At 51.4% G+C, this 26,598-nt stretch overlaps 1 protein-coding gene across 1 annotated transcript in view; it reads right to left on the bottom strand.

Annotated features, from left to right (window-relative positions):
- Positions 1-25,370, bottom strand: part of ARAP1 (ArfGAP with RhoGAP domain, ankyrin repeat and PH domain 1) — a 218,685-nt gene extending 193,315 nt beyond the window's left edge. Inside the window, exon 1 of the mRNA XM_039515323.1 lies at positions 25,356-25,370. The gene's annotated coding sequence lies outside the window, so the exon portion shown is untranslated. The remainder of the gene's footprint in view (positions 1-25,355) is intronic.
- Between the last annotated feature and the right edge of the window lie 1,228 nt (positions 25,371-26,598).

Raw genomic sequence — 26,598 nt, 5'->3', positions numbered from 1 at the left:
ATTCTGAGGGGGGCGGGCAGTCGGGGGGCCAGGAAGTGTGGGGGGGGTCAGATAGGGGGCAGAGCCAGGCTCTCTGAGGAGGCACAGCCTTCCCTACCCTAAAGCTCATTCAGCAGTTTGAGGCTTGCAGAAGAGCCAAGCTGTGAGCTTTTCCATTAGGGCTACCATCCCTTTCACTTCTCAAATGACAAGTTATAGTCTACATTTAATTTCAGTGCCATAGGGAGATTCATGTCAGGGGAGGGGAGCTTCATTTCAAATTAGCCACTGGGGGGAGGGATCACATGAGAAGAGCAATATCCTACACCACCTACCTCCTTCCCAACCCTACCAACGGAGACCCCCCCGTCCCCTGCATTCACTGAGGCTCCAGAGGGGTTAATTCAGTAGTTCTCAAACTTTTGTCCTGGTGACCCTTTCACATAGCAAACCTCTGAGTGCGAACCCCCCCTTATAAATTGAAAACACTTTTTTATATATTTAACACTATTATAAATGCTGGAGGCAAAGCAGGGTTTGAGGTGGAGGCTGACAGCTCACGACCCCCAGTAATAACCTCGTGATCCCCTGAGGGGTCCTGACCTCCAGTTTGAGAACCCCTGGGTTAATTTAATTTTAGCACCCTGTGTCCATTCACATGCATGTGCTATTTTGAGTATTTTAGTTTTGACAACTTAGGCTCATCCCAGATTCTGGAACAAGCTCAAATGCTCAGTTCGTGGAGTATGTACATAGTCTATACTATACCCACAGTAACCGTCTCCAGTTTGTGAGGGACCACATGGAGCCAGTCTCTAGGAAACATACAAATGCGTGGAGATTAAGTCCATTAATGGCTATTAGCCAGGATGGGTAAGGAATGGTGTCCCTAGCCTCTGTTTCTCAGAGAGTGGAGATGGATGGCAGGAGCGAGATCACTTGATCATTACCTGATAGGTTCACTCCCTCTGGGGCACTTGGCATTGGCCATTGTCGGTAGACAGGATACTGGGCAGGATGGCCTTTGGTCTGACCCAGTATGGCTGTTCTTATGTTCTAACCTAAATGAACCCAAAGTTATGGAGACAGATATGAGTCAAGGAAGCCAGCAGCGTATCAGAAACCTGGAAAAATCTCTGCTTGGATGGGCTCAGGTGTTTGGTTACAAGCTGAGGTGGTTCAAAAGGTTTGGATTTTTTTTTAAGCAGAATTTTTTTATTGTTTCTTTAAACAATCAAACACAGCAAGCAGCAAATATTTGGCCACACACTTCAGAAACCTCAAACCATGTTCAGGTTTTGGCAGACTAATTTCAGCTTTTCAATTAAAAAAACCACAACAAATTTTGAAGGAAAGCAGACATTGTCCATGATTTTTTTCTGCTTTTTAAAAACCCCTAGTTTTCGATCCAGAAAAACTTTTGATGGAAAATATTTGTCCAACCCTTTTAATGAGCTTTAGTGCCTTTTAGCACTAGCTGATGCTGAGAACCAGTGACCCCTTGTAAAGAAGTTTTCTCAAAACTGGGTTTGTGCCAAAATGCGGAAGGTTTATTTTTCCCAGGGGCGCCCATGGGGGGGAGCAAGCGGGGCAATTTGCCGTGGGCCCCGCAAGGGCCCCCAGGAGAATATAGTATTGCAATTTTTTTATAGAAGGGGCCCCCAAAATTTCTTTGCCCTAGGCCCCCTGAATTCTCTGGGCGGCCCTGGAGAGACAGTCCCTGCCCCAAAGAATGTACAATCTAAAATAGAATAGAGGGGAAACTGAGGCACAGACAAGGAAAGTGACTTGCCTACGGTCACCCAGCAGGCCAGTGGCAGATCTGGGAATAGAACCCAAGGGTCCTGCCCCAGTGGCCCACCCACTACACCATGCTGCCTCTCCAGTGCCAGCTTCCCCTCCCAAACATGCCTCGCCACTACAGAATACAGGTTGCCAGTCCCAGCTATTTCCTTTTTGAGGCATTAGCGAGAGATGGCCAGGGCTGGAGCTGAATCCATGGGACACGGATCCAGTGAGCCAGTGATAACTCAGGGGTTACATTTCGAGCTGCAGGGTGGTGAGACTCTGGCATTTCCCTGTGCTCTGCAGAATCGCGTCCCTCACCCCATGGTCCAGCTGCAACAGCCTGCACCCAGTCAGGACTGTGCAACATACAGAGTATTTCACTTTCCTCTCAGCGGGAACTGAAAGTGCTTTGGTAAGTGGCTCAGCAGAGGGGGAGCTCTCTCTGCAGCCTCGCGCAGGCAGATACGCTGCCTGATACCATCTCCCAGGAATGCTCAGCCGAGATGGACGGCAGCAGATAGCAGCTATAACAGCACACGGGGGGTGGGGGGCTGCGTTCCTGGTGTCTCCAGCACTGGGCCACCCCCACTATTGCAACGTCTTAGACTTCCCATCCCCACAGCTGCGTCCCGTTCAGCCCAGAGCAGGATCACACCAATGGGCTCCAATAATCTTCCTCCTCAATGGCCCATCATCTTCCAACTAGCTGCCATACACACATCCCGGGCGAACATCAGCTTTGTGCGCGTATGTACAGGCGCTGACAAATTAGCGGGTGCTCTGCACCCACTGGCAGCCAAGCTCCCCCTGCCCTCACCCGCTCCTCGCCTCCTCCTCCCCTGAGCACACCGCGTCCCCCCTTCTCCCCTCCCTCCCAGTGCTTCCCGCCAGCCGTCTAACAGCTGTTTGGCGGCTTGTAGGACTTTCCGGGAGGGAGGGGGAGGAGTGGGGACGCGGCGCGCTCCGGGGAGGAGGCGGTAAAGAGACGGTGCAGGGGCAAGGACTTGGGTGAAGGGGGTGTAATTGGGGCCCTGCGAGGGCGGGGCAGGGGCAGGGCCAGGGCCGGGGGGTCAAGCACCCCGGGGCAGAGGGGCAGTCAGCACCTATGCGTGTACGTCGTCCAGCCATGAAGGCCAGGCATGGGTCTGAGCCACCGTGGCCAGCTCCAAACCTTCCCAACGCTTAAGGGGCTGTTTAGATCCAAAACCAGTCTCTTGGCCCATTGCAGATGAAGGGACCAGCTGTCTGCTTGGATCTGGAGCTAAAGTGCGGGGACCCGCAGACAAAACCCCCACTGATTACCATGGGGGCAGGCCAGAGATCAGAATTAAGTGCATAGCACCCTGGCGCTCAGTCTCATGACAGCTTCCTCAGCCCAGGTGCTTTGAACATGGCCGTGAGAGCTTCGATCATGTGCCAACATAGGATGTCTGCCCCCGTCTGCTGAGGGGGACCCCATTGGCGCTGGCTACGGCTTTGAGAACCTCGGGGTCTGATGAACTTACCACGCAAAACTCAGACTGCATCACGCGGCCTGATCAGTTACACTCGGAACGAGCCCGCCGCAGACGCTGCCAAGGGTGGGGCAGGGGGAAGCAGGTGGGAGGAGAAAAGCTGTGATTAGAGGAACTAGGCGTTGCTGGGAGGAGGTGGCTGCATGGGGAGCCTTTCTCTTCCGTCCCATCTGGGCGGGAAGCCCCGGGTTATTTTTAGATAGTCTTTTGCCTTTCCTCAAGCATGACATTTACGAAGCGATGTGACGAGCCACTGACTGCATGTGATGAACGCACATGTGTCTAAGGCTCTGACGAAACGAGAACAAGCGGCTCCTCCAGACCACCCAGGAAAGGTGCTTTATAAAAATGGACTTCGCAACTGGGAAACGCCTCCCGCCCCAGCGCCCCCTCTGACACAGTGTAACGCCTCGATTATTTAACTGTCCGCAAAAAATCTCTGAATTTGCGACAGTGAACAGGAAAAAAAAGGATCTTTTTGTCATCTAGTCAGAGCCCTAGACGATCGGCCCTCTAAGGGAACATCAACACCGCCCCCCCCCCCCCCCCCCCCTGCTGAGCCTGGGGCGACAGACTCAGGCTACCGAGCGAAAAATAGCTGTGTAGACATGGCAGCTCGGGCTGTGAAGCCAAGTGAGAGGGTGGGCTTCAGAGCCCGAGCTGCAACTACACAGCTATTTTCAGCACGGTAGCATGAGGCCCCCGCACCGGTCCCCCAACCCCAAGTCTGCCGACCTGGGCTGGGAGGCTCGCTGCCCCGGGCTGCCGCGGGCTGTGAAGATCTGCCCCAAAGGGCAGTGCTGGACCAAGAAGTGACCCTGCACAGATGTCCCCTTCTTATTCCCCACACCGGATCCCTGGTAGTGAATGAGGGACAGCAGCTCTCAGGGCTTGGCTACACTTGCGAGTTACGGTGCAATAAAGGAGCTCCGGGTGCCCTAGCTCACTCCCCGTCCACACTGGCAAGGCACGTAGAGCGCTCTGACTCCGCAGCTACAGCGCTGCTGGTACTCCACCTCGGCGAGTGGAATAACGTTTCCTGCGCCCCCCCGGAGCGCCGCGGCGCCAGCGTGAATGAGGTGTTGCATTACTGTGCTCTGATCGGCCTCCAGAAACGTCCCATAATCCCCTTAAGTCAAGTGGCCACTCTTGTCATTGCTTTGAATCACTGTAGGAATGCGGATATGCCGTTTGAAAGCTCCGTTTCTGACAGCCGGGAATGCTGTGTGTAGGAGCCACGCGCCTCGTCCCTTTCTCTAACCCACGCTGACGCAACATTTCGTCTAATCCTGCATGTAGGCCTTGGTTCAGCAAAGTACTAGCACATTTTTAACTCCACCCGTGCACTTAACTACATGCTCCACTTCAGGCACACGTGTACATGGTTGCTGAATAGGAATACACTGACTCGGGTCCTCAGCTAATTAATTGTGTGATCCTTGGAGGCTGTCAGAGAGCCACAAAGAAATCTGATTTGATTAATAGAGGCCGAATGATGCTGAAAGATGACTCTGATATGCTATGAACTCAGAGGGCACATTCGATATTGAAAAAAAATCTACTAGATTCAACAGCTCGGTAACAGGCACTGTTCCAAAGTAACCCACTGGACTGAGAAGACCTCACCCAGAGAGACATGCTCCCCGTATTCCTGTAGGGGGAATCCAGAAACGGACTCTTCTCACTATCAGGGTAACTGGCCTGGAGATTCAGCTTCTCCTGCTTAGGATGCTTTGTGCAGAAATCCAATGAACACTTGATCCATTCTGGATTAGGTGTGATTTCCTGCTCGCCTCTGCGCACAAGCCTGGCAGAGACCGTTCGAGCCACCTGCACGCTCTCCAGTTAAATCCCCCGGAGGGAGCTGTATCCCCACTGGGACCGAGGCCAACCAGAGAGTCATGTTCCAGCCTCTCTCTCCTGCCCTATCGCAGGCTGTCGTTATCTTTCCATTTCATCCTCTGCTAGCTCAATAAAAATCACTTGTTTTCACCCTGCATCACAGAGCTCTGATCCCCCTGACCGGAGCCTTAGAATGCAGGGCAAAGCTGAGAAGCCAGACAGGTTTATGCACACAGCAAGCGTCCTGTTTAGCGGGATGGGCAGCAGGCAGAGGTATGCTTTGAGTGACGACTTCCTCCTCCAGTGATGCCAGTCTCAACACCCTTTAGGTTCACTTCCCCCCGAAACCTCTCTACACTTTCTTCCACGCCATCCGATCGCTGGCACCCCCTTCCAATCTTCTCTTCACTCATCTCTCTTCTGCAAACCCACCTCTCCTGTGACGCCTACCGGAAACAAAACAGCAGATTATGGCCCAGCCGTGCAGCGCCTGCAGAGAGATACAGGATATTTATAGGATTTTCTCTCTGAAATGTTTTTTCAGGACATGGCCAATCACCCCTTTACTGTATGTTGGACCCCTTTTCCCTACCCTTCCTGCTTGCCCCGACACACAGATCGAACCAGAGACCTCCGAGCAAAAAACATGAGCTGTCACAGCTTGAGCGGAGTCAAGGTGCTAGAGTGGGGGATTGTAACAACTCATATGTCCCCTGTGGATGGGACCCTGTAACACACTCACCAGTGGGTTGCCCTGCCACAGCGCCTTCTTTTACGGCACACCAGTCAAGACTTTAATCAAAAATAAAGGGAGCAAAGAAGAGAAGAGATTCTTTGCTGCCCCGAGGACTAAAGGAAGAGAAGGACCCAATGTAGTAAAACACACCTCCCTTCTTTCATGACACAGCAGAGACACCCAGCGTAGCCGTTGCTCAATTTCACACTCTCACCCACATAACAGAGAAGCTGCAGTTTGCCAGAGGCTGTGAACAAATGGACACAGTTTGTTCACGGAGGAGAAACCCTTCCACGCGCCGCAACGCAGGGGAGATAAGAACCTCGCAGAGACACACAGAGAGGTGAAGAAGAAGACACAGAGAATAGGAACAGAGTTGTGTCCATCACAGGTATCTGTAGAACACCAGACAATGGAGTACCTATGCGCTGATACTTCAGGGGATCAAACCATCTATTCGGCAGAAGGAATTGTGATAAAAAAGAATAACCTTGAACATCTACATGCTAAGATCGCTAAGCTTCGGTAACAACAGTTACAAGAAGGACTTATTACTGACTAAGAAAACCTTATATTTATGTAGGGATTAAAGGATCTTTTAAATTACCTAGAGGAATCACTCATCTGTCACTGAAATACAGCCACCTCTGGGGTGGCACACAGCATCAGTTTAACGGCACACAGCAACCCTATACAACAAGTTAGCTCAGAAGGGAAGAAGACGACCAGATCCAATTGAAATTACAGGGGGGGAGATTGATTATCATTAGTTATTATTTGTGTACCTCAGGGAATACGGCACTTTATAGACATAAAAATAAGACAATGTTGCAGCCCAGAAGTGCCTACAGTCTAGCGTGGGGGTGGAAATCTAATTGCACAAGTTCAGATATGACCAGGGCACCAGAAAAAATGCTTCCATTCTTAAAAAAAAGGGGGACCATGTGATATTTTAACAGCGAGGGATGAGAAAAGGAGCCCACTACCATACTCATTCTGCTACACTACTGACTCATAGGGCACAGCACCAGCCAGTGAGTCATCAGCACCACTTCCTGCAGCTCGTGGGTTCTCCTGGGAGGTCTCCTGCCCAAGCAAACGCTGACCCATCTTGGCTTGTGATACACGACCAGCCCACAGCTCCGTGGCCTGTGACCAGGAGAAGCGGTACTGCAGATTCCAGCTAGTATAGTCATTGTAATGCAGGGTACAGTCTGTCCGCCCCACTGCCCAACCCAGGGGAGGAAAAGACATCCTCCTCTTCAGCCCTCAAGGTTGGCCACATTGCCACAACATGGGACCCCACCGTATGGAACAAGCTGGGCCCTGCTCAGAACCAAACAAACTGGGTAAAGGTCTCCCTGCCTTCGTCACAGAGAAGTGCCCTGCCCGGACAGAGCTGGAAGTGTGCAGCCGAATGGCCGGACAAGGCTTCCCAGCCAAGTCTCACCCAGATGGGCCTGTCTCCGCTGCCCTGGTTGGAGATTTGGCCTGGATTCCTGGGGAAGGAGGATCAAGCCCTGACACACCCAGTGCATTTAGTTTCTGTGGTGCGGTGGGTGCCAATAAGCCTCCAGCTCAGATTCAAGCTATTGTTGAAAGTATAAAGTCTGGGGTACTTGAGTGACAACTCCCTTGATGTTCCTCCAAGACAACTGAGGTCGGCTAGACGGTCCTTCCTCTTCGGCCCTATCACAGGGCTCTCGACTCACCACTGGGGCGCCTCCTTGTGGCGACGTCTGGGGAATAGCTCCACATGCTCTGACGCCCCCTTCTGTCTCTCGTTCATGCTACGACCCCTCTTGTGACTCAGCTACACCGTCTTCATGGCGTGGCCATCTGGCCGGGTCACAACAGTTTTCCCCTCCCAGGATATCAAAGTCACTGGACTGGCGGACCAGGCATCGTTCCCGGCAGTCCTCCAATTCCAGCCTATGCCACTTTGTCAGTGGCTCGTAGGGGAAGCTGGGCCCACCCTCTACTCTGCCTTTCAGCCCAAGGCTCCCAGAGCCAGTAGCCGAGGTCTGCTCCATCCAGCGACTCCAGGCTTCTACCCTGCAGCTCTGTTCTGCTGCAGGCTTCCTGGCTTTCTACCAGCCCCGCCTGCTCCTGCTCAGCTGAGCTCCATCCTCAATTAGAGACTGTTTATCAAGCCTGATTCACCCTCAGGTGCAGCCCATTAGGTTAACTGGCCCCTTCGAAGCCTCATTAACCCTGTCCAGGACAGTGTGGGGTGAACACCTCAGCACGGTCCCCAAATCAGGGCGAGCTCAGGCCCGTGTTAGTTCAGGTACCCCATGTATGTAACTCCCTCCCTGAAACTGGCCGCGTTAGTCCATCTGTGGCCATCGTTAGGGCTCGGCCTCCTTGCGTTATTCTTTGTTGGCCCAATTTGTATTTGGCAAAGAGTCGACCTAGTTCTCCCGGGGCCACTGCACCCAGTTGTAGATTTCCAGTGTTGTTTGATCTTAGGAACGTAGGAACTGCCAGCCTGAATCACCTCTGCGGCCCATCTCCCCCAGTATCCCGGTCATGCCAGATATGTTAGAAGAAGGTGTCAGAACCTCGCAATAACAGGTGGGGGATTATCTGCCCACACACACACACACACACACACACACACACACACACACACACACACACACACTAGGTCTCATACTGAACTCTAAGAGTTAGAGATTGTCTTAAACCCTGAAGCTGGAAGTTTAATATACGATTTCTTCAGTAACACACCCAGCTGTTTTTGATGGGAAATGCCAGAAACACAACAGCAAATCCCCAGTCTGTGTCCACAGATCCTAGAGAGACAAGGTGCGGGAGGGAAGACCTTTCTGTCCTGAACAAGAGCTTGGTGTAAGCTCAAAAGCTTCTCTCTCTCACCAACAGAAGATAAAATAGATATTATTTTATCTATCTAATAAAAGATATTACCTCCCGCACCTTGTCTCTCTAATATCCTGGGACCAACACAGCGACAACACTACTACCTACCACCTGTAGATCCTGTAAGATTGAGAGGCTCAGCAAATAAACACATAAGCTCAGGAACACCGCACAGGAAGGAACCTAGCCCCCCAAAGGGCGGAAAGCCCTGCCAAGAAAAGCGAGGCTAAGAGAAGGCACACACCACGAGATCGGCGTCTTCTGCATATGAAGGGAAAGCACAGTTATTAACCCACAGCGCAGAGGAAATGAACAGGAGCATCTAACAGAGGTGCAAATTGACCTCTGAGCTCCCTTCTGGTGCTACTTCTGCATAACACAGTAGCACCTAAAGGTCCCAACCAAGATCGAGAACCCCCCGTGCGAGGCTCTGTACAGACACAGTCACTGCAGCAAAAAGCTTACAGTTTAAACAGACAAGACAGGGTGGGGGGAAAAGGAATTTGGGGAAAGAGCTACCACAATGATTCCAGGCGTGGAAAACCTGCCCCACAGTGAAAAGTCTTAAGAAGCTCCATCTATTTAGCTTCCCCAAGGGAAGTTAAGAGGTGACTTGATCACCGTCTAAACGGAGAAGATTCCAGGGCTTCCAGCATCTGCAGTTCCAGGGCAGCCAGCCAGGCAGACTGCCTAGGAGTCGCCGACCCCAGGAATTCCCTCTCCCAGAGAATTTCAAAATGTGGGGGTTTCATTCCAAGTCGGAACAAACCCAAATTTCACACTATCCAAATCCTCCACGAAACAGAACGTCTTTTCTCTGCACAGCTCCAGCTCTCGAAGCTAACAGAAAAAAGGCACGACGAGATCCAGTGACCGGTCGCTGAAGCTAGTTACATTCTGGCTAGAATAAGGCGCACATTTGTAACAGGATATAATCACTGGAACAATGTGGGATGGGGTGGATTCTTCATGGCTTGAAGCTTTTAAAATCCAGGCTGGATGTCTTTCTAAACACGCTCTCGCTAAAGGGCAAGAAGCAATGGGCTTCGTGTGCAGCAAAGGGAGGTTCTGGTTAGATATTAGGAAAAACTTTCTAACTCTAAAGGCAACTCTAAAGCTCGGCAATAGGCTTCCAAGGGAGGTTGCAGAGTCCCCGTCATTGGAGGTTTTTAAGAACAGGTTGGACAAACCCCTGTCAGGGCGGGTCTAGGTTCACTTGGTCCTGCTTCAGCATGGGAAGATGGACTACATGACCTCTCGAGGTCCCTTCCAGCCCCACATTTCTAGGATTCTGTGAGTCAACCACAAGACATGGGCTATTACTTGGTCAAATTCTACGGCCTGTGTTTGAGCAGGCAGTCCGGCTGGATGATCCCAGTAGTCCTCACCGGCTTTACAACCTATCAATGATTATACCCATTGTACAGATGGGGAACTGAGGCACAGAGAGGTTAAGTGACTGGCCTATGGGCACAGCAGAGTCTGTAGTAGAGCCAGGAGCTGAGTTCCAGTCCAGTGCCTTAATCCAAAGACTCTCCTCCCTCTCTAGTGTTAAAGGAGCCCATCACTGAACACAGTTGATAAGCCTTGGACCAGATTCCAGCCTGCACCTAGCACAGAGACTCAGCTGGCACGGAGGGGCAACAGGGCAATTCTGACTCCATCCAATACAAGGCAAGGAATGGCCACTATCAGGGTTTCCCGCCCCCCCCCCAGCTCTGAACTCTGGGGTACAGATGTGGGGACCTGCATGAAAGACCCTCTAATCTTATATTCTACTTGCTTAAGTTAAAAACTTCCCCAAGGCACAAATTCCTTTCCTTGTCCTAGGACGGTATTGCTGCCACCACCAAGTGATTTACATAAAAATTCAGGGGAGGGTCACTTGGAATCCCTATGCCCCCAAAATATCTCCCCAAGCCCCTTTACCCCCTGTCCTGGGGAGGCTTGAGAATAATAATATACCAACTAATTGCCTTAGCAATGTGAGTACAGACCAGATCCTTTATCTTTAGGATACTAAAATCAACCATAGCAGATCTTAAGGTGGCCATCCTGCAGCAAAAAAAACTTCAGGACCAAACTTCAAAGAGAAACTGCTGAGCTTCAGTTCATCTGCAAATTTGACACCATCAGCTCAGGATGAAACAAAGACTGTGAATGGCTTGCCAACTACAGAACCAGTTTCTCCTCTCTTGGTTTTCACACCTCAGCTGCTAGAACAGGGCCTCATCCTCCCTGATTGATCTAACCTCGTTATCTCTAGCCTGCTTCTTGCTTGCTTATATATACCTGCCCCTGGAGATTTCCACTACATGCATCCGACGAAGTGGGTATTCACCCACGAAAGCTCATGCATGCTCCAAAACGTCTCTTAGTCTATAAGGTGCCACAAGACTCTTTGCTGCTTTTATAAAATCAACCAGGTTCTTAAAAGAAGAACTTTATTATAAAGAAAAAAGTAAAAGAATCGCACCTGCAAAATCAGGATGGAAGGTAACTGTACAGGGTAATAAAAAGATTTAAACCACAGAGGACTCCCCTCTGGACTCAGCTTCACAGTTACAAAAACAGGAATAAAACTACCTTTGTAGCATAGGAAAATTCACAAGCCAAAACAAAAGATAACCTAATGCCTTTCCTTGCCTTACTTACAATTTCTGTGGTTTTAGATGGATCATTCCAGGTATGTTTTCAGGAGATGTTGTACCTTCCTGGTCTCTCTCTCTGTCCGGAGAGCAAACAAACAAAGAGAGCCACAAACAAATTCACACACACCACCCCCCTACCCCCCCCAGATTTGAAAGTATCTTCTTTCCTCATTGGTCCTTCTGGTCAGGTGCCAACTAGGTGATTTGAGCTACTTAACCCCTTACGGGTAAAGCGATTCAGTACAGCTGCCAAGGAGGGATTTTATGCTCCCCTTCTCTTTATATTTATGACAGCCACCATTCACATTCAGAACTTTCAGGAAGTTTTAAATAGAGAGAAAGTGTGAAAACGCCACCCTGTGTTTGTTTCCTCTGCAACATCTTTTCATCTAGTCCAGTTTTCAGCCAATGCATGTGTCACGGTTCAGGGCAACTGCACTTGCGTTCCCATGCTGTGGTCCACCAAGAACACCCACTCGTAGGCTTCTGGCTCCCAGACATTCCCTCTCTTGGGCAGAGACTTGAATCTCTCTCCCTCTTAACTGGGTTTTTTCCAAGTTGCACAGTTCCCTGCTTATGTTGTGAAAGCCCCAGTAAGACAGATTGCCAGCATATGCACTTTGCTTTCTTTCCAGAGGCTAGGAACTGTGTAATTGCCAGCAGCAAATACAAGTTCCCACGCAGCTCCTTCTAAGCAAGCACCTTTATTCTTGAGGTAAAAGCATTATAGAGAAAACATATTAAAAACAATAAAATAACCAACACGCCTGCTAACAACCTTACCAAGGTCACCCCAACTCCAACCTCGAGCTTTGGGAGGGGTCAGTCCTTCAAAACCCCAAACTGGGCTTTTCCCAGGGTTACATGTTCATAACGGTCTCAGATTCAGAACACTCGAGAATAGCTCAGTCTTTCTTTTATACAGCTTGGGCCTTTGATCTTGGCCTCAAGTCAGAAGTGATCAGCAGCCAATGACTCCCTCTGGAGGGCGTAGCTTCAAAAAGCTGGGTTCTCGCATAACCAGAGGTGGGAAATTTGCATTCCCCTCCCCCTAGATATGCCCCAGGAAAGCTACTTAACACTTTTTGTTCCCAGAGTCCATGCTCATCTGGTACATTAAAGAATATGAGCAGCAGGGTTGCTCCCAACAGTGTTTTCGGGCTAAGTACGTATGCTACTATAAATCATGTTGAATAATAAGAGGGAGATATGCATGTTTGTATATGAGAGACCTAGAACATTAGATTCAAATGACTAACGTAAAAGGATCTCCCTTGTAATTTACACAAAATGTGAGTCACCGGTGGAATTCCCTGCTGCCTGATATTATTGGAGCACAGAACTTGTAATCTGGGATGTCCTTTTTACAGCAAGTATAACGCTGAATGTATTGAAGTGAGTCTTTATTTGCCCAGAGGCTTAGACAATGGGGACACGCCTTTTACATGGTTTGTAAAGAATAACAACAGACCCGAATAGACCAAACAGATTCTGCCACTCTCACCTGTGGCAAGTCAGACATCACTCTGTTGTTCACATTTTTCACAAGACGTCAATAGATTATTGCAGTCTCAGGGCCTGATTTTAATCTCATGCCCCCCAGTATCAATCAGGATACTAGTCCATAGGGTTACACCAGTGTAAATGCAATGCAAGTGAGATCAGAATCAGGCCCAGTAGGCCAAATTGTGCTTTTCCACTAATGTAAACAGGAGTCATTTCCGTGACATCCCCGGAGTTACTCCTGATTTACACCGATGTGCCCGAGAGCAGAATTTGACCTAGGGGTAGCGAGACACATGATGATCCTAGCCCAGGGTGCAATTAGATCACGTTTGCATACAACTCTACCTAGCAGCTGTCTAATGCGGCGGCTTCCTTTACTCCACGTGTCGCATTGATGTGGGCTGTTCTCCCCCCCCACCCCCCGACAGATGTTAACATAAATTAACTCACAATTACAGCCAATGTCAGAGATTGACCGACCAAGCTCACTGGCAATCTCCATAAATAATAGGGATTATTCAGAGCTCTGCACACTATGTGCAGGCTTGGACTCCAGGCAGGGTACAACAGTTCCCCAGTCTTGTGTCCTCTCCTGAAGAAACCTTCTACGGACAGGGCCGGTGCAACCATTTAGGCGACCGCGGGTGCTAGGATTTGGGGGGTGGCATTTTCTTCGGCAGCGACCGTGGCGGCCAGATCTTCGGCCGCCCCGGTCGCCGCCGGCATTTAGGCAGAGGGAGCTGGGGCAGGGGAGTGTGGGGAGGGCTGCCTGCAGCAAGTAAGGGGGGGGCGGCACGCAGGGGAACTCCCCGCCCCAGCTCACCCCTGCCCCGCCTCCTCCCCGAGCGCGCCGTGGCTGCTTCACTTCTCCCGCCTCCCAGGCTTGCAGCGCCTAAGCTCAGGGCGGGAGGGGGGCACCTCAGGGCAGAGGGGAGAGCTGCCGCGGGGGGAGGCGCCTCAGGGCAGGGATCGGAGACAGGGGAGGGCGCAAGGTGGAAGTTTTGCCTAGGGCACGAAACATCCTTGCACCGGCCCTGTCTACAGACAAGCCCCCTGCCCCTGCCTGATACCAATCTGTGGGTTTCTTATACTGTTACTGCAAACAAGCTGCTTACAGGGGGGAGGAAACTCCTCATTTGCTATAAATAAGCCGAGCTCTGACGTTCTAGCAGCTTTTCATAACTGCTTGACTCACAGCCAGTTCTATTTAAAGATCACCGACTCTCCAGCTTCCTGCTGCGGAGTGCATAGACCAGAGCCAGATAATGATGGGCTTGTTTCAGAGGCCTTTCCCTAGACCCAGAAATGTTCCCTTCCTCCAGGAGGAGATTAGCAGCCACTGGAACAAAACAGCATCACTTGCTCCAATACCAATACTTACTCCTTCTCTGTTCCCTTCTCTCACGCTGTCTGCAGCGGCTCGCGACCGGGAGTGCCGACCTCAGGGCAGACTGGCAGAACCCAGGGCGGGCACCCCTAACTGGCGGTGTGCTCTGTAATTAGATTTCACCAAGCCAGTAACAAATGTGAACTCCTGGGTCACTCTACCAGGCTTACCATGGAGTCACAGACAGTCCTCTTAGACCCAAAGTGGGCAAACTATGGCCCGTGGGCCACATCCGGGCCGCGGGACCTTCCTGCCCGGCCCTTGAGCTCCCGGACAGGGCCCGGCCCCCTCCCCTGCTACCCCTCTTCCCCGGCAGCCTCAGCTCACCATGCCGCCAGCGCTCTGGGCAGCGGGGCTGAGAGCTCCTGCCATGTAGCGTGGTGGCATGGCTGGCTCTGGCTGGGTGGCGCGGCTGCCAGTCCTGCTGCTCTGAGCGGCATGGTAAGAGGGCAGGGAGCGGGGGGGGGGGCAGTTGGATAAGGGGCAGGAGGTCCTGGGGGGCAGTGAGGAGAAAGGGAGCGGTTGGAGGGGGCGGAGGTTCTGGGGAGGGAGGGCAGTCAAGGAACAGCGAACAGGGGGAGTTGGATAGGCGTGGGAGTCCCGGGGGGAAGGTTGGGACGGGGGGTCCCGGGAGGGGGCGGTCAGGGGATGGGAAGTGGGAGGGGGCGGGGGCCAGGCTGTTTGAGGAGGCACAGCCTTCCCTACCCAGCCCTCCATACAGTTTTAGAACCCCGATGTGGCCCTCAGGCCAAAAAGTTTGCCTACCCCTGTCTTAGACTCTCCAGTCTCTCTTGCCACCCAGACAAATTGGACTTAGGCCTTGTCTACACGGCCACTTTACAGCGCTGCAACCTTCTCGCTCAGGGGTGTGAAAAAACACCCCCCTGAGCACCGCAAGTTTCAGCGCTGTAAAGTGGCCGTGTAGGAAGTGCACCTACTCCCTTTTTTTACAGCACTGGGAAAGCGCTTTACCATTGCTAGTGAAGACATACCCTTAGTGATAAATGGTCGCATACCCCAAAAATCACACCACCTTCACGTTGCTTCGCTTACCCCCGATCAACTGGAGCCCTACAATGCCTGTAGCCAATCCTGTAATAAACTAGCTAAGGGTTTATTAACTAGGAAAAAGGAATCAGAGTGTTGTTGACAGGTTAAAGCAAGCACACATATCCACACTAATGAGTTTCCACCTAACTCCTACGAGTTGCAGTGATTCTCAATTCAAAGCCTCCCTCAGGGCAGACCCGGGAGGCAGCCCCCCTGGGGATCTCTGGCTTCAGTTTCAGCCCTGTCAGAGTTCAAACAGCCAAAAAAGATGGAACGTTTCCATGAGGCTTTGTTTTATTTCCTGCATTCACTTCCAAGCCCACAGGACAAGCTTCCTGGCACACAGCATTTCCCAGGTGCCAGAGAGCCATTAACCAACCCTTTGTATGGCGATGTTCCTTGATGGCCCATCTGATTTTGATAGTCGGTGCGGGTGGGGAGACAAAGGATCCCCCTGCCTGAGTTCACAAGTTCAAAGCAAACATTTTCAAAGTCATAAAGCAAAACTTACATATTTCGTATAGCCTGGAATGCAGGGATTGCAAGTGAGATTAATTAATGCATGCGGCTCCAACGTACTAAATACATTCTAATAAAACTAGTGCCTTTCCTCAGCAAAACTGCCTTGCAGGCGAACCGGTCTGGTCTCCAGCTAGGAGTCTGTCAGTCCTTAGCGAATGCCTGCAGCCTGGGCAAGCGCGGGCATCTGGCCTGCCAGCGTCACGGCTTCCATCATCTCAAAGCAAGCCTCCCAGTGCCAATTGCTTCATCACGCAAACAGTCCAATTCTGTGTGCAACAGACCGGGCACCGGTGCCGCGGCACGGCGTGGCTCACCTGAGTGCTGGAGTGGCAGGAACAGTTTGTGCACTTCAGACCATTCGAAGCTTCACTAAGTTGGGTCAATGGCTTTCTTGGCACCTTCCTTGAAGATGGAAACTGCTTCCAGCATCTATGCCCGGGCAATGCCCTCCCAGGGCTTTGGCAGGAGCTTATTTTTGCATTCAACATCAGAGTATCTAGAGAAATCTTCCATCATCAAGGGGTCAGCCCTGGAGCAATGCAACAGCAGGATACAATGAGTCAGCAACCTCCGTAGGTCACACTAAGCAACCTGAATGGCATTTAACAATCTCGGCTGAGCAGCAATGCTGGACGACAAAGGATACCCTGTCAAGTGCATGATCCCGCAGCGCTCGGGAAAGGCAGGAGCTGCTACTTGGGCACGCAGCGCCCTTCATTAGCTACACGCCGGGCGTTTTTCTGGTGCGTGCAGCAGTTTTAAATGCCAATGAAAAGGTCAAACGACTTCCCGGAGTGACAAGTGATTAAAAAGGGGAACAGCAAATGCGCTGCGGAAGGCTTGGTTACTCTGGAGCCCTGCGCAGTCCCCTGGGGGCACGTCATCGATATTTCTGGTGACCCCGGGGAGCAAAGCTGTGTTTGTGTTAGCCCAGAGATTTTTCTTGGTTTAATCTGAACTGTAATCTTGGCAGTACCAGACTGAATCAGAACAATCGGCCCGTCTAACCCAGTCTCCTGTCTCTGGACTCTGGTTGGCACCAGGTGCTTCAGAAGAAGGTGCAAAAAAAAAACACTGCAGTAGACAGGCATCAGGACTAGGGAGGCGGTTTTCATCGCTGATTTCCTTAGGGTGAAATACTCCCATGGCAGCCGGTGCCAAAATTCCTGTGTACTCCAAGGAAAGCAGCGGCTACCTGTTTCCTGTGTCAGATGGGTCAAAATCCTTCCCTCGGTCCCCACTGAAATCCATCGGAATCGTACAGTTGTAACCAGGGGCAGAATAGAAAAACGAATGTCAGCAAGACAGTCGGATCACTGCACATTCATTCCACAGGACCAACGTGTCCGAGCCAGATGATTAAGCAACAGAAGCGCAGGTATTATAGCAAAAGGCTGTTAGGAACCTCTGGCACAAAAGGGGGATGGCAAACATGCTCTATTCCGACCTCCTCCCGTTCTGGCCAGGGGACCAGACTCTGATTCATCATGATTCATAAGACAACAGACCATCACATTACAAGGAGCAGAGAGGAAGAGCAAGATCAGCTGGTGGGGGAGGAAGGGCCAGTCCCAGCTTGTCGTCAGCCTCTTTCCTTCAGATTCAAGCAGCTCTCAGTCCTAGCCCGGGCATTTGTGTGTTATCAAGAGCAACCAGTGCGACCCGAGTACCAGCAGCAACAGCTTTTACAGCCCATGCGGAGCCGCAGCAGCCTGCTTTTGTTTTCTCAAGCGCATCAGAAAGCGCTGAGTGACTTGCAGCGAGAAAACAAATCTACTTCCATATCACTTAAGGCCTGTCAGCCAGAAAGCACACAGGGCTAATCCCCCTCAACGAGACATGATCCTTGGAGGCAAGATGAGCCGGCAGTTAGGGCTCTAGCCTAGGACTTGAAAGTTCTGGGTTAAATTCCCTGCTCTGCTACTGGTTTCCTGTGTGTGACCCTGGGCAAGTCCCTTAGCCTCTCCGTGCCTCAGGTCCCCATCTGTACAATGGGGATAACTGCACTGCTCTGTCTCTAAGGGGCATGTGAGGATACTATACATACATTAGAGACTGTAAGGTGCTCAGATACTACAATGCTGGGGACCATGTACGTACCTAGGATAGGTTGCCTCTGGAGTCAATTCTCTACTTACAATATCTCTATAGAGAGGATTCTTTACAAAAATGTTTCCACCTCAACCCTCTTTGGACACAGGGACAAGTGATTTCATAAATAAACCGAGCCTGTTAAACCAGCTCAATAGACTTCACCCTGCAGATCAGACATTACTGATGTAATCCATTTCCCTTGCAATTTACACAAAACATAATTCACCTGTGGAACTCGCTGCTGCAGGATATCATTAGGCTAAATGGAACCCAATATCCCTAGACCTTATCAGAAGAAACCCTGGGGCACCAGGTGGACTTCACACCAAGTGCTAAAGGACAGTTCATGTCAGATCAAATAGGGGAAAAAATTCCAGAGACTCCCTTGCTGAGGATGTTTGGGTTCCCAGATGTTTAGGATTAAGGGACTGGTAGATGGAGTGCACCAGCTGATGTGACAGGCCACACCTCTCTCAGAAGTCTAGTACTCAAAAACCACAGCACTCACAGGTGAGCTGGAAGTCAACCATTGCATTCTGGAGCATGGAGGTAACAGTCGTGGCCGCCAGCCCTGCGAAGTGCATGGCAGGCTGCATTTATCTCCCAAGAGCTGTTCCAGGGCAACGCCATGTAGGTCAGTTTGCAGTGACCCAGTGGGTGGTGGCAGAGACAGTAACCACAGTGGCAGGGTGCCACAGCTAAGAGAAACGGACAATCTCTGCACCAGGTGCGAACGGCACCGCTGCCTCCTAGGAACAGGGGCTAGCTTCCCCCAGACAAAAAGCAACACCTCGGTCTTCTCTGGACTGAACCCCACCCCAGCCAGCGGGTTCTCCTCTAGTAAGAACAGACACTGATGAGCCAAAAGGAGCTGAGAACTCTTCAAAATCCAAGGATCCCGTTTCAGGCAAGCGCCCTTCACTATAGAGAGCTGCATAGCCCAGGCCAGGTCTTCAGGAGGCAAGTCCCCACAAGTTGTGTTCACACGGTCTGGGAGCCAGGGAGAACTGTGTCTGCGTCCAGAAGCCTCACTAAAAATGAGTTTTCTCTTCTCTACCCATGATGGACAACACAGATACCAAAGCACCAGGCTACTCCAAGGATGAGTGACACCAGTACCTTCGGTTTCAGTGGTAGCCGTGTTAGTTTGTATCAGCAAAACAAACGAGGAGCCCTCGTGACACCTTAGAGACTAACAAATTTATTTGGGCATAAGCTTTCATGGGCTAGAACCCACTTCATCAGATGTATGAAGTAAAAAACACAGGAGCAGGTATAACTACATGAAAGGATGGAGGTGCTTTACCAAGTGTTAGGGCAGTCTAACGAGATAGGTAAAGGAGTATCATTAGATCCATTAAATAATATGGAAGAGGGAAGGAGAAATACAGACACCACCATGTTTACAGGGAACACTTTCCTGGACAAACTGGTTCCCTCGTAGTTTCCCCACATCAGCTTTTTAAAGAGATGCATGTGGGAGTCTGTGCTGCCCGTGCAGTGCTAGGAGCAGCTGAGGTGGTGTTAACTAGTGAGCGGAGCAAGCAGAAATGTCAGTGGGAGGAGTTGAATGCAAGCTTTGTTCACCTGGGGGAATGACATCATGCAGCCATTTCCACACCCGGCCTGCAAGGCTCTGTCTAGTTCACTGCTCTTTCTCCAGGCTCTCTGCAGCATTCACCTCCCTAGTCTACCTTAGCGATACGGGTTCTCCTGCAATGGTTAGTGCCCCTGCAGAGCTGCTAGCCAAAGGTGCACCTCTAGGTACATCTGCAGCAAGAAAGGAGGGCATCAAAATCCATGCAACCACTAGGGTGATCATCTTTTCAAAGGCAAAAGCAGGACACATGCAGGAGCCCTGCCTCCACGGTAGCCACGCCCCCTACCCCTCCTCTTCCCCTGAGGCCCCGCCCCCTGACCAAGCCGGAGCCAGGCCGTGTTGAGAGCCGCCCAGGGAGTCCAGGCCGCTGTGGGGCGCCCCGGACCCTCCACCTGCCATGGGTAGCATGCCCCAGAGGACAGGGACAGGCCAGGGGCTGCCCTTGGGCACCCTGGTACCCCTCCCAGGGAAGGTGGAGGGTCTGGAGCTCCCCACAGTGGGCCAGACTCCCTGGCAGCTCTTACCACAACCCAGCTCTGGCTTCCAGCCTGGCCAGGGCGTGAATCGGGGGAAAGAGGGGAACATAACATAAGAATGGCCAGGCTGAGTCAGAACAAAGGTCCATCTAGCCCAGTATCCTGTCATCTGACAGTGGCCAGTGCCAGGTGCCCCAGAGGGAATGAACAGAACAGGGAATCATCAAGTGATCCATCCCCTGTCGCCCATTCCCAGCTTCTGGCAAACAGAGGCTAGGGACACCATCCCTGCCCATCCTGGCTAATAGCCATTGATGGACCTAGCCTCCATGAATTTATCTAGTTCTTTTTTGAACGCTGTTACAGTCTTGGCCTTCACAACATCCTCTGGCAAAGAGTTCTGGTGGTCGACTGTGCGTTGTGTGAAGAAACACTTCCTTTGGTTTGTGTTAAACCTGCTGCCTATTAATTTCAGTTGGTGACTCCTAGTTCTTGTGTTATGAGGAGTAAATAACACTTCCTTATTTACTTTCTCCACACCAGTCGTGATTTTATCAACCTCTATCATATCCCCCCTTAGTCGTCTCTTTTCCAAGCTGAAAAGTCCCAGTCTCATTAATCTCTCCTCATATAGCAGCTGTTCCAGACCCCTCATCATTTTTGTTGCCCTTTTCTGAACCTTTTCCAAGTCCTTTTTTGAGATGGGGTGACCACATCTGCACGCAGTATTCAAGGTGTGGGCGTACCATGGATTTATATAGAGACAACATGATATTTTCTGTTTTACTATCTATCCCTTTCTTAATGATTCCCAACATTCTGTTTGCTTTTTTGACTGCCGCCGCACACGGAGTGGATGTTTTCAGAGAACTATCCACAAGGACTCCAAGATCTCTCTCTCGAGTGGTAACAGCTAAATTAGACCCCGTCATTTTATATGGGGGGAGCAGAGGCAGGACCTTGTGGCGAGAGGGGGCTAAGGCCACCTGCTCAGCCCCCCCGCACTGGGAAGAGGCTGGCGCCGCCCCGAGCAGACACAGAGCGGTGTCACAGGGAATCCAGTGCAAATGTTGTCCGGGAATCATTCAGGCGGTACTGGGACTTGAACTCTGTATTTCGGGACTGTCCCACCCAATTCAGGATGGGTGGTCACCCTAGCAACCACCCACACTAACCAACTATGCAATTGATAAATGAAGGAACCATGGGATCAGAGGCTCACGGAGGGGAAAACCTTATCAGGTCCCATCTACTCATTATAAAAACTACACAAAATACATAAGGTGAAATCCTGGTCCCACTGCAGTCAATGGGCATTTTGCCATCGACTTCCACGGAGCCAGAAGTCCTATAGTGTCTCCAGGAAACAAGGAGGAGAATCCAACAGGCCAGCCAGAAAAGGAAGGTCCAAACAGCTGATGGAGACAAAGGCAGGCAGCCCACAGGATGGGGTAAATGCAGCAGGACCATTTGAAGGGCTCTGCAATCCCAGCAAAGGAGGTGCTGGCCCAACCCGCTCTCCAGTGCACAGGATCTGGAGGCCCTAAACAGAAACAAGCCTCCCCCCAAAACAAACCCACCATAAGCTGTTGCTCTCAAAGACGTCTCCAGACCCACTGCCCTCATGTGACCTCTCTGCCTGCAAAATAACATTCCAGGGATACTTCAGCCTAGTCTTACTGTTTCCAGGAGGAAGCTCAGCTCCCCAGAGACAACCCAGCATTAATATGCAATACTTGAAATTGCAGACTCTATACTGTGCACCGCGGTGCCCCCTGCAAACAGCCTGGCAATGACTCTGCCATAAAGCACGCAGGGGGATCACGCGAAGGACCCCGGAGTGTGCCTTGCCATTAGATCCCACGCCTTCCACCTTGCGAGAGGACTCGCCCCTCCTTCTCCCAAACACCAATGGCTACTAGGTTTGAAAGGTGCAAACGAGGGACTTTCCAAAGGTGATGGTAGTGGCTATGCACCGGACAATGCTCCACTGATCCTTACTGCCCTGCAGAGCCAGTTTGGGACCATCAACAGACAGGGCTTCCATTTCTACCATAACTTCCCCTAAGGAAACCCACCAGTTACTCCTTCTATTTACAGGAGACCATGCCATTCTGGATTCTTAGCAATACTTATTATTAGATTAGTGCCTGAGACCAGAGCCCCACTGTGTCAGGTGTGGTACAAAACCCTAGAATAAGTGACAGATGCTTTAAGAAACAACAGCCACACCCTCCCTAGCCCTACTGTGGAAAATGAACAAAAAAAATACAAGCAAGAAAGCACCAAATCTCCCAAGACACACCAAGCTCCTAGACGGGCAGTAAGTGATACTTCCTGTCACTCCTTCCTACCAGCAACAAACAAAAGATTAAACCGTTGTAACGCTCAGTGGTGGATACACACCAGATGACCAGGCAGACGTGTAACAAATACATTGCAACCCCTCCCAAGGAGAAGTAAAGCACCCACAACCCAGCTGAGATCTCGCTCCACAGGGCCTCGTGAAGGCAAATTTCACTTCTGCAGTGGTGAAAACCAGTTCATGGGAGCTGCCCATCTGTGGACATCAGCTACAGCCAGCTGATGTCTTTCCATTGCATGCAGCACGCCTCGATCAGCCTTTCTGCTGCGTCCAGCTCACAACTGACAGTCAAGCTGCTCCATCATCCTCTCTGCTCGCCTAGTGCGGCGTTTCTGATTATAAACACCCCCCTAATCATCACCTCCACACAAACCATACATAAAAATCTCCCAGTGTTTGCAACAAGACAAAGGACTTTGCGAACCCCAGCAGGGTGTTTTCCATGAGATGCTGGCAGCTTTGGAACCTACTCCCCCTACTTGCTCTGAAATAGCAGAGTGCAAGTCCTATCTATTTACCCAGGCCCTTGGGGAGAGAGGAGCGGATGCTTGAGCAGGAAAGAGGAGTGTTCGCTAGGCTTGATTTTTACTTGGCTGTGGTTGTGGAGTAGCTGCCAGTTTTCAGTTGAATTTGGTTCTATTTTTAATTGTGGTAAAAGCACCTAGAACAGTGGAGAGGGGGCCTATTTCAGTATAGTATACATCCAAATTATTTAATTTAGTACCAATTAATAGCCAGAGCTAGGCCTCAATTCTGTGTGGGCAGACCCCTATGGTGCTCCATGCCGGGGGATCGGTCCATGTGTTGCTCATTACAGGGGCTGCAGTTTAGCTTTGCTTCAGAGTAGTGTGGCCTCATGAATCAAGCACAGGACTGGAACTAAAAACTTGGGTTCTATTCCTAACTCTGCCACTAGCCTGCTGGATGGCCATGGGCAAGTCACCTTATTGCCCTGTACCTCAGTTTCCCCATCTGTAAACTGGGGATAATGAGATCCACCTTCAGGAATTAAACTGTTTAAAGTAATTTTAGGGGTTTTTTAAATTGAAAACTGTGTCTATCACCACTGTCCCTGGAACAGGGAGCATTCTGCTGGCGAAGGGACATTCTTTTATGAGTGAATTCTATTCCATGAGATTATATATTAATTCACTGGACACAGTTTGTGAAAGATACAGGAGATCCCCCAGCGGTGCAGTGGCTTCAGTGGGGTTCTGGATAAGTTAAGGGGTTCCATGTGCATGCTGCTCATTGCAGGGTCAGTGCCTCTATTTCTAGAGACAGATCCAAAGCATTTGCCCAAACCCCCTCCAAACCCAAGGTGCTCAGCGCAGGAAAAGAACAGGAGTGGATGGGCGAGGTTCTGTGACCTGCAATGTGCAGGAGGTCAGACTAGACGACCATGATGGTCCCTTCTGACCTTAAAATCTATGCGTCTATCCTACACAGACCAGAAGAGAACCCAGACCCAACCGATCCTGCCGTCGGATTCATGGTGGCAGAGCCACCTTGCACCCATTTCAGTAGGGCTCTGTGCTCAGGTGAATCCAGTTTAGGATAGTCCATACCTAGACCTCTTTATCTAGGCTGAATTAATGCCCTAAGAAAGCCCCAGATGATACAGAGCACGGCAACCCATTTGCTAAAGAATGCAGGTCGTTCTGATCATATCACCCCTGAGCAAACAAACCTCATCTCTTCACCTGGGCTCCCCATTCACTACATGACCCCGTCCTATTCAAAGCCCTGACCAGCTGAGATCAGCTCTCCCTCTGCAACGGTGACAGTCCCCAGACGGTAGAAACCAGGAAGGGCAGGCGCATGAGAGCGGGGCATGGAACCTTCACAGGAGCCGGACCCAGACTGCGGAACTCACAGCCACAGGAGCCAAGAATGACCCCTCTATAAACAGCCTCCCCTTTTTTATAACTGACTCGAAAGCTCATCCCTTTGCCTTGGCATCCCCACCCTGACACAAATTCACAAACTAGACCCGTGAGCTGGGGCTGCTTTACCCCCCGCAGGCTGGGAAGGAAGAGCAATTGCACCTGTGTTTATTTCTATTCTGAAATACTTGGGGGGGCACTCAGACGCTGGGGTGGTGATGGCTGGGGAACTCTACAAGCCGACAGACAGGTCAGCGTATGTCCTTTCTTAACCCTTGGAAGGCAATACCGCTGCCCAGTCTGCCGGGGCAGAACTTGTATTTGTTAGACTAGAAATGGAATTAATAACCATAGACTGGGGCCAAATTCCATTCGGCGTGACACAGGGTAACCTGGAGGGCCTCCATCCGTCTCCCTGGGTTCAGTCCAGAATCACAGCCGTGGAAGTGAGATCAGAAGCTGGGCACGAACCCTTTCTGCAGCGAGCCCCTTTCCACTTCCAAACCGCTGAGCAAACAAACTCCTCCTGCCCAACCATATTTTTAAAGCCCTATTACGAAACATGGCTGGAAAGAAATAAATTGACAGGAGGGGGGGGGTCAGGAAAAAAGGAATAATGCATGCTTTGTCCTTGGGTCTCTCACACCCAAAGGCTGCTGCTGCTTCTGCCCAGGCAGCCCTCCATGGCTGCTGTTTACTCTGTCCTCATTTCTAGCCTGCCTGGGAGGCTTGTACGTTTCTGAAACAAAGTTTTAGCCGAGCTGAAGAGCGTGACTGAGCCATACCCCCCGTGGCACGTGGGGAGGGGGCGGAAGGAGTCCTGGGACCGGCTGCAGGAGGGGGTTAACCCATTGCAAAGCCACGGTTTGTGCTCTGCAAACAAGTGCTGCCTTTGCAGATTCATCTCCCTGCCTCTCTCTCTCTCTCTCTCATGCAAACCAAAGGCGGCTCGGCCCCCCGCCCCCAGACAATGCACATCCTCCAGGGCCACAGAGGAGGTGTTGGGGAAAGTTTTTTGGGGGGAGAGGAGGGTAGAGAAAAGCAGAGCGTAAGGCAGAGAATGGAGAGAGACTGACCTGCAGGCTGCTGCCTCCTTCTCCTCACTGAGGGAGGCTCAGTGCAGGGCACCCCGGAGGAGGAGGGGAAGGAGGGGAAAGCCCTTCCCAGAATTAAATAAATAACCAGATTTGCATGCGCGCACCAGCAGCCCTTCCCCTCCCCTTGGGAGCTGCTGCAGCAAAGGGACCTTTGCTCTGCAGTTCCCCCATCTGCCCCACGGCTTGGCTGTATTGCTGTCCCGGTGCCCGCTCTCCCCTCCGCTCCCTCACGCCATGGCACTGCTCCTGGCTCCCACGCCTCCTTCCCCCTTTTCTCTAGCGCTTGCTTGCCATCCTGCGCGTCCCTCTCCTGCACCTGGGGGACCAGACAGCAAGTGTGAAAAATCAGGATGGGGGTGGGTGGTAATAGGAGCCTATATAAGAAAAGAGCCTATATAAGTCCCCAAATATCGGGACTGTCCCTATCAAATCGGGACATCTGGTCACCCTACCTTCACCCCATCTCTCACCCCGGTCTCTCTCCGCTCTCCTTGCGCTGTCTGTACAGTATGATGTCGTGCCATGAGGCCATCTGTCCGGTTCTAAGCCAGATGGGCCTGGGCCTGTAAGGTTTGTCTCCCCCTGGGTCCGGCCTGATATAAAACTGGGCCTGGTTCTGTCTGGATTCATCACATCCAGAGGCCCTTGTTTTGAGGAGCAAGCGTCCCCGCCCCCGCCAGCATGACCTCGCACGCATTGCAAGGCCACGCCGGCGGGGATGGAAGGGTACTCTCTAAACGGGGGTCCTTCCGTGCATCACACCCACAGGGACGGGGTCGTGCAGGCAGAGGATGTCCTGTGTTCTGGGGATGCGCCCATGCCCACCCTGCCGTAGTGTTTAGGAGTCTCCATCCTGGGCCATTGTGCGAGGTGCTGCCCCCAAGGAGCTTACAATCTAAGTACCAGACAAGAGACAACGGACGGATACAGTCAGAGTGATGCCGGGGAAGTACAAGGAAACAATGCGACAACGCTGGTCAGCATGATTGTCAGTGGTGTTATTTCTCTCTCCTGTCCAGGCACTCCACCTATCTTTGCTGCCTTTTTTTCCTGCAGAATTGGGGGGGTGGGGTGGAATTCGTCCCTTTTATTTGCTTTTTATCTGGTTGAATTTACATGCCATGTTATTTCTTTCCCCTGTGAACGTGGCATGGTGGGAGCTGCAGCCTGGAATTCACTAGCCCCAGGGGGCACTGTAAGGCACTGCATGGTTGGCAACTCT

Source organism: Mauremys reevesii, linkage group 1, assembly GCF_016161935.1.
Source record: "Mauremys reevesii isolate NIE-2019 linkage group 1, ASM1616193v1, whole genome shotgun sequence".
NCBI classification, from domain to species: Eukaryota; Metazoa; Chordata; order Testudines; family Geoemydidae; genus Mauremys; species Mauremys reevesii.
Note: the sequence above shows the minus strand (reverse complement) of the source record. Positions and strands in the feature narration are given on the sequence as shown.